The following is a 7,155-nucleotide window of genomic DNA, read 5'->3' as shown; positions in this document are numbered from 1 at the left end:
AACATGGATGCACTTACACACATGCAGGCAATACACTTATACACATAAAATAAAAATAACAATATATTTGAAAAAAAGAGTGTGGAATTCAGAGACTGCTGTTATCTCAGTAAAGACAGTGAAGAGTAAGTTGGGTTAAAATAATAGTGGGCAACTGTGTCTATAGGAATTATCAGAGGAAAAGACAAATTGGATGAAGGAACTAATGGAATAATGTATAGGTTTTCACACCATACCTTCAAACAGAGCTACTGAGTTTTTGTGTTTCTAGTAGAAGACCTTCAGTGGATGCCTAAAACCACAGATAGTACTTAACTATATGACCCATGTTTTTTCCCTCCTAGATATAACTACTATGAGAAATTTTCACCTCATTAGTTAAAGGAAGCTCTTTAATATTTCACTTTGTCATATCTGAATCTCCAGGATTATGCTTTGAAATTGTTAATAAGTAAAATAAGGATAGTTGAACATAAGCACCTCGGCCCTTCAACAGTTGATCTGTGGCAAGGGTTACTGTAGCTAGCAGACAATAAACTTGTACTTGACTTTGCATTCCATCTAGAGAAATCTAGACATCAACACTAAGTGAATTTCTCAGAACATCAATTTCCTCATGTGTAAATAATTTTGCTTATGTGTTCACTCTCATATAACTGACTTAATTTTCATTAGAGCAAGAAGATCTAGGGACACATACACTCAAAAGGAAGGAGAGCAAGCTATCTGTTTCCATTCATGAACTTATCCTGACCATCAAATCCTGCATTTCCAAAGCAACATTACTCAAAATTCAACATGTCTTGAATTCTTTTATTTCTTATCTGATGCTTCCAATTTACTATGTGATCCTTAAAAATTAGATTTTACATGCACTTAAATTTGAGAAACTATAAAGATCTAAAGTTTAGATCTTTATAGTTACTCATATTTAAGTGCATATTTAATATTTAAACAGAAGTTTAGGGTTGGTATTCCATGGTATTCATGGAGACTTGTGCAGCATTAACTTGGATATACACAGAATAAGTTCCTGCCTAAGTAAGACACATAAGTGAATGACAAAATGGAGATTAATATGTATTTGGGGGACTATAAAGAGAAATGAACTGTAGTACAAAAGAGAGTGTCAGATTTGTTCTTGATAGAAAATTAAATGTATATCGTGAGTCAGTGTTAGTTTACCATGATGGGATAGAGACAATATAACTATGCTGGATTATACAAATATTTAGCAATTAAAAGGAAAAACATTTTTGTTAGCATGGTGGTGTATTGGAGGTCAACATGAAGCCTGTCTCAATCTTTTCCCTAAGAAAAAAAGGAATGAAAAGGTAAAATATGATGCCAGAATATAAATAGAGCAAAGATACCAAAGAGGTCAGTTTGAAGAGTTCTCAGCATAAAAATTCACGGTTTAAGTTTTTTGTTTGTTTTTGTTTGTTTTTCAGTTTTTGTCCTTTTGAGACAGGGTCTCCCTGTAGCTCCAGCTGGCCTGGAACTCACTATGTGGACCAAGCTGGCCTCAAACTCACAGAGATCCACCTGTCTCTTGGCCTCCCAAGTGCTGGGGTTAACGGAAGGCGCCACCATGCCTGGCCTCACGGTTTATTTTTTAAAAGGGGGTAAGACGTTACAGTATTGCTGTAAAGATCTTAGAGCAGAGGTAGGCAGTATCTCTTGTTATTAAAAATTCATTCCTTCAATAACTATCTAGTAAACAAGTAATATATATTATATCAAGCATTGTACATCAGCACACAAGTCAGAAGATACATACAAACATTAATGGAACTAGGGTACGATTACCTTAGTGTTATCATTCTCCAAATAAAGTGCAGGGAGAGATCCTGGGAAAATATTTCTAAATCAGATGGATATGCTTTAAGATTATTTCTAAATCCGATGGATATACTTTAAGATTATAGTTGTGTTGGGCATGGTGGCACACGCCTTTAATCCCAGCACTTGGGAGGAAGAGGCAGGCAGATCTCTGTGAGTTTGAGGCCAGCCTGGTCTACACTGTAAGTTCCAGGCCAGCAGTGGCTATAGGGATGACCCTGTGTGGAAAAGTTAAAAAACAACAACAACAACAACAAAAACACCCAAAGAGATTAAAGTTGCATCCTCCAATGGTAGAGAGTAATTTATTGGAAATTTTAAAGAAAAAGGTAAAATTCTGAGATAATATTAGATGGAGACATTTTCCATCTAGGAAAGAGAGATAAACCTAGTTTAAGAATGCCTAATGAAACAGTAATCTAAGCAGAAAGAATAAAATTGGTGTGATTTAGGTTTCAAACATAAGTAGATCAAGAATCTTTAATCATTTCTAGAACCACAGAGAATTCAGAGATGTGTAGAAAACTAGCTCAAATGGCGTTCTTGAAAAAAAATCTTTCGTAACATGCAATAGAAATTTTTCTGACTCACCAACATGGCTCTGACGTGGAATTTCTACTTCTAATACCCATGGCTCTTTTCCTTGCTTCAGTTTCAAAACCACATTTAACTTCACCCCACATGAAGATAACCTATCCACGTGAAAGATAAAGGAAACGAAACAAATTGCTTAGAATGCAGGGACTCAAAACAGTGAAGGTTCCACTTGCACTTGACAAATTTATTCTTAAAATGAGGACACGAATATTTTTCCTGGTATCCCAAACAGATTGACTTGTAAAACAAAGTCAATATCATTCAACCTTACAGAAAGTTTACATGTTCCAACTGTTGGGAAAAGAAACAGAAACTACTGGGAGTTACATATGGGGCAATTTTCCTTACCTACTGAGACCAGGTGACTGTAGTTCTCCAGCATCACATCTTTGTAAAGGGTCTTCTGAGCAGGTGTCAGCAACTTCCATTCTGCCTTGGTGAATTCCACAATGACATCCTTTAATGTCACTGGTCCCTAGAACAACAATTTCATTTCAATCTGATGTCTGTGTGTACGTGTTTGTACTGGCACATGCACACATATGTACACATGACCATGCATGCCAACCTCGGGTTTCATTCTTCAGGAGAGATTCACATTTGTTTGTTTTTGGAGAGAGGGTCACGCATTCAGGCCTGAGGCTCACTGATTAGGCTAGCCTTGCTGGCCATTGAGCCCCAGGGATTAACCTGTCTCTGCCTCCCTGGTGCTGGGATTATAATCACACACCACTATACCCAGCTTTTTATGTTAGTGTTGGGGATCAAATTCAAGCCCTCATCCTTGCCTAGATGGAACTATCTCCTAGTACCTAAGAATTTATTTTATTCATCATCAAGTGACAATAAAAGCTGATTTTATTATGAAGAGGCATGACAATATCACTCAAGTCTTGGTCCAAAGTCTTGCTCTTTTGTTAGCAAAGTAAGTTATATATTCTTGAAAATAACAAGACCATTTTGGGGTGATATACTCAGATTCACTGTCTTAGTTACCTTTACTGTGTGTTAAAAAAAAACTTGATAGGGCTGGATAGATGGCTCAGTGGTTAAGAACACTGAGTGTTCTTGTAGAAGACCTGAGTTTGAATTCCAGCATCCACATGGCAGCTAACAACTGTCTGTAACTCCAGTTCTAGGGGATTCAAAGCCTTCTTCTGACCTCTGTGGGCATTGCACAACACGGGGGCACTTCCATACATGCAGGCAATACATGCATACACATAAAATAAAAACAATAAATAAAATATATTTGAAAATAACTTGACAAAGGTAGCTTATAGAAAAAAATGTTTATTTTAGCTCACAGTTTCAGGGTACAGTGCATCATGACAGACAGTAAAGTCAAGGCAGCAGTAGTTTAAGCAGCTGGTCACATCAGGCCCACAATCAGGAAGCAGAGAGAGATGAATCCAAGCTTCTGCTAAGCCCCTTTATCCACTTAATGTAGTCCAGAATCCCAGCCAGGGGAGTGGTGTCACCTGCAGTGGGCTGTTCTTCCTAGTTGTGGGAAATAAGGTAAAGTCCAAGCTGCTGCTAAGCCCCTTTTCCACTTAATGTAGTCCAGAATCCCAGCCAGGGGAGTGGTGTCACCTGTAGTGGGCTAGTCTTCCTAGTTGTGGGAAATAAGGAAAAGGATCTTGAGTTTTGTTTTTTGTTTTTGGATTTTTTTTTTTGAGGCAGTGTCTCCTTATAGCACCAGCTGGCCCGGAACTTGCTAAGTGGACCAGGCTGGCCTTGACCTCACAGAGATTCAACTATCTCTGTGTCCCTAGTGCTGGCATTAAAGTTTTGCACCAACAAGCATGTGAGGACCTGGTTCTTAAATAATTAGTGTGTTTTTTCACCTGTCTGATCATTCCCTGGTGAATTAAAGCATGAGAACTTGCCTTCTTTTCTACCCACCTTGGGCTGAGGAAGCTTCCTGGGGGAAGTCAACTAAAAGCATTTAAAGACTTCCTTTTAACTAGGAGTGGTGGTTGCATGCATTTAATCCCATCAGAGGTAGGCAAGGAGGAGCTCTGTGAGATGGAGGCTAGCAAGTTTTAGGCCAGTTGGGGATACTGGGGAAGCCATCTCAAAAAAAATTATTTTTAATGCACATCAAAGCAAAACAAAGGAAAAAAGACATCATCCAGACAATAAAGACCCTATGTAGATGGAGTAGGAAGCAAGCATTAGGCCCTTCATACATGTGGGAAGGAGAAGGTAGAAGGGGATGATGCTAGATAGAATGAGAGCTTTGAGCAATTAGAGCCTGCAAACAAGAGTCTGTCCAGCAGTGCTGGGGTTGAACACATGCTCAGAAACATACAACACTTACTTGACTTTCACGACTGCTGATTTTAGGAATACATGAGTAAGAGGGAAAAGCTAAGACATATGTATAGATTACCTAATGTTGAAGAATGTTCCAGCTCAGAGGCAATCTGCAAAGACCAAGTGAGCATTTAACTTTTCATTTTGACTCTAAGAAATTGAAGGAATACCTTTGGGCGTCACTGATTAGCACTGAGATCATAGAACATAGATGACAGTGACCAAAAATAACACAGGCTTTGGAAAATAGGCTGGAAAATTAACTAAACAAGTGAACAATTAAAACTTCCCATAAGCAACAGCAGTAATCCTAGGAAGGGAAATGATCTGATTTCCAGGGTAACAGGATTATAATATGCAAAATATTCAGGTTTTAACAAAAAGTTACAAGACAAATAATACAAAAATGAGAGAGGGAGAGAGATAAATTAGTGGGACTATTCCTTGAGGTAGTCCAGGTAGTGAACTCACTAGACAAACACATATTGATTTATTTATATTTTATTTTTCTATTCTTTGAGAAGTTCATATATGTATACAATGTATTTTGATCACATGCACACTGTATTCTCCCCTTCAGCTTCTCCAAGAGTCCCCCACTGAGCCCAATTAGTACTGGTCTTATGAGCATGTGTGTGTGGTCATCCACTGGAACATGAGAGACCACACCCCTGAGAAAAACTGTCTCCCCTTTTCCCAGCAGCTATCAACTGCCAATAGCGCTGAGCTACATATGGAGCCTCACAAGACCCTCCTTCACCCACGCTAAAATGTTGACTGGCATGGTCCTGTGGAGGTCTTGTGCAGGCAACCACCGTTACTGTGAGTTCATGAACATAATTACCCTGTCATGCCCAAAAGACACTATTTCAAAACAATCTTCCTCAACGTCTGGCTCTTACAAGCTTCCTGAAACCTCTTTTGTGGATAAACACTTATTTTTTGAGACAGGGTCTCATGTAGTCCAGCTAGTCTTGAACTTGTTACTTAGCTAAGGCTGCCTTTGAACACCTCATCCCCCTGCCTCTACCTCCCAAGTGTTGGCATTACAGGCATGTACTTCCCTGCCAGCTCTAAGCAAACAAATCAAACCAAGTGTTTTAGAAGTATTTACAAATAGCTTTAGAAAACCATGAACAAAGAAGTGAAGTAGAATTACACATAAACAAATAATAAAAAGATAGAATTTCAAAATTCAAACCCACCAAAAATCATGAGGCTCATCAGTAAAATAACTGAAATTAAAATTCCCTAGTTCCATTGGTTGCCCTGTGAGCTTAGCATGCATTCTTGTTGGTCACCTCATGAGCCACCCTGCTAAGGCTTCTGCCCCGTGTCAATCTGCTGCTATCTAGCCAAACAGGATCATCTCAGCGACCCTACTCATGAATCACTCTCAGTCATCTCTATGACTGAATTTCACACTGATGTAGCTCTGGGAATCTTGGAACAAACCCTGGACTATTGAAAAAAACATACGGCATGTGAGCCAGGACAGGGTTATCACACTTTTTGTTGTTGGTTTGTTTCTTGATTGGTTTACTGGTTGGTAGGAATGTATAATTTCTCTCTCTTTTTTAACATTTTATTAGTTTGGTTTTACTTTCTAATTGGTTATTTTTTACAACTTCTTATAATTTTGTGCATTGTTAACCTAATGAGCTCTGCCCCTCTTTCTCATCAGAATGGAGTTTCATGATTGTCCCTCACTTTTCTACATCTACAAAAATTCTTTCTTTTGCATTTCTACATCTAAAATAGTTCCCTGACTACCTCAACTAGCCAGTCTATATGCATTCCTTCACATTGCACAACATGGGTGCACTTACATACATGTAGGCAATACACGCATAGACATAAAATAAAAAACAAAATATTAAAAAAAAAACAACATATACCTAAGTGCTAGTAGTGAAGAGGGCCCAAGTTCAATTCCCAGAACCCACATGGTGGCTAACAACCATCCATAACTCCAGTTCCAGAATATTCTAATACCATCTTCTGACCTCTGCAGGAATTGCAAAATATGGATGCATTTACAAACATGTAGGCAATACACTCATATACATAAAATAAAAATAAAAAATAAAACATTTTTAAAGCCAATGAATTACACCTCCAACAGTATCCCAAGACCACTGCCTTTGAACTGTAACAGGAACGTAAAGGTAATGCAAAAGTATATCCTACAACTAGGCCAAATCAGGACTGCCAATAAATAGTGGGGACCCCACTGCATCTTCCCCCAAGACAGCTGCGAGAACATTCAATGTCTTATGATGATATCCCTCTAGGAGGACTCTAAGAAAACAAGACAAACAACCAACCAGAGTTGGGAAGAGGGGAGTTAAAACTGAAGACCGATCCATTCCAACAGATGAACAAATCACAACAACA

The 7,155-nt window shown here is 38.5% G+C and overlaps 1 pseudogene; it reads right to left on the bottom strand.

Annotated features, from left to right (window-relative positions):
- Positions 1-3,046, bottom strand: part of LOC103751584 — a 5,513-nt pseudogene extending 2,467 nt beyond the window's left edge.
- Between the last annotated feature and the right edge of the window lie 4,109 nt (positions 3,047-7,155).

Source organism: Nannospalax galili, unplaced genomic scaffold (genome assembly GCF_000622305.1).
Source record: "Nannospalax galili isolate Female #2095 unplaced genomic scaffold, S.galili_v1.0 scaffold3308, whole genome shotgun sequence".
NCBI classification, from domain to species: domain Eukaryota; kingdom Metazoa; phylum Chordata; class Mammalia; order Rodentia; family Spalacidae; genus Nannospalax; species Nannospalax galili.
The sequence above is the reverse complement of the archived record's forward strand: the minus strand, read 5'-3'. Positions and strand labels throughout refer to the sequence as shown.